The sequence below is a fragment of the Glycine max genome, chromosome 7 (genome assembly GCF_000004515.6).
Source record: "Glycine max cultivar Williams 82 chromosome 7, Glycine_max_v4.0, whole genome shotgun sequence".
In the NCBI taxonomy this organism is placed as follows: Eukaryota; Viridiplantae; Streptophyta; class Magnoliopsida; order Fabales; family Fabaceae; genus Glycine; species Glycine max.
In genome coordinates, this window is record NC_038243.2 from 26712587 (window position 1) to 26714347 (window position 1761).

Genomic DNA, 1761 nt, shown 5'->3' on the forward strand with positions numbered 1-1761 from the left:
ATGGAGATTGGCGAACAGCGCTAGGAAGTAAATTCGAGGGGCTCCAGACTCGTTGGTTGAGGACACATGAACAGCGCTAGGTAAAAAATTCATGGGGCTCCGAAAAAAGTGGAGAATGGAGAATTGGCGAACAGCGCTAGGCAGTAGATTCGCGAGGCTCCAGACTCGTTGGTGGAGGACACATTAAGAGCGCTAGGCAATAAATTCATGGGGCTTCGAAAAAAGTGGAGAATGGGGAATTGGCGAACAGTGCTAGGCAGTAAATTTGCGGGACTCCATACTCGTTGGTGGAAGACACATGAACAGTGCTAGGCAATAAATTCATTGGGCTCCGAAAAAAGTGGAGAATGGAGAATTGGCGAACAGTGCTAGGCAGTAAATTTGCGGGGCTCGATACTCGTTGGTGGAGGACACATGATCAGCGCTAGGCAATAAATTCATGGGGCTTCAAAAAAAGTGGAGAATGGAGAATTGGCGAATAGCGCTAGGCAGTAAATTCGCGGGGCTCGATTCTCTTTGGTGGAGGACACATGATCAGCGCTAGGCAATAAATTCATGGGGCTTCGATAAAAGTGGAGAATGGAGAATTCGCGAACAACGCTAGGCAGTAAATTCGCGGGGCTCCAGACTCGTTGGTGGAGGACACATGAATAGTGCTAGGCAATAAATTCATGCGGCTCCGAAAAAGTGGAAAATGGAGAATTGGCGAACAGCGCTAGGAATTAAATTAGCGGGGCTCCAGACTCGTTGGTGGAGGACACATAAACAGTGCTAGGAAATAAATTCATGGGGCTCAGAAAAAAAGCGGAGTTCAAGATTGGCGAACACGCTAGGCAGTAATTCGCAGTGATCCAGACTCGTTGGTGGAAGACACATGACACGCTAGGCAATAAATTCATGGGGCTCCGAAAAAAGTGGAGAATGGAGAATTTGCGAACAGCGCTAGGCAGTAGATTCGCGGGGCTCCAGACTCGTTGGTGGAGGACACATGAAGAGGGCTAGGCAATAAATTCATGGGGCTTCGAAAAAAGTGGAGAATGGAGAATTGGCGAACAGTGCTACGCAGTAAATTTGCGGGGCTCCATACTCGTTGGTGGAAGACACATGAACAGCGCTAGGCAATAAATTCATGGGGCTCCAAAAAAAGTGGAGAATGGAGAATTGGCGAACAGCGCTAGGCAGTAAATTCGCGGGGCTCGATACTCGTTGGTGGAGGACACATGATCAGCGCTAGGCAATAAAATCATGGGGCTTCGAAAAAAGTGGAGAATGGAGAATTCGCGAACAACGCTAGGCAGTAAATTCGCGGGGCTCCAGACTCGTTGATGGAGGACACATGAACAGTGCTAGGCAATAAATTCATGCGGCTCCGAAAAAGTGGAGAATGGAGAATTGGCGAACAGCGCTAGGAATTAAATTCGCGGGGCTCCAGACTCGTTGGTGGAGGACACATAAACAGTGCTAGGAAATAAATTCATGGGGCTCAGAAAAAAGTGGAGAATCGAGAATTGGCGAACAACGCTAGGCAGTAAATTCGCAGGGCTCCAGACTCGTTGGTGGAAGACACATGAACAACGCTAGGCAATAAATTCATGGGGCTCCGAAAAAAGTGGAGAATGGAGAATTAGACCGATCAGCGCTACGCAGTAAATTCGCAGGGCTCATGACTCGATGGTGAAGACACACGACACGCTAGTCATAAATCATGGGGCTCCAAAAAAAGTGGAGAATGAGATAAATCATGGTGCTCTGAAAAAAGTG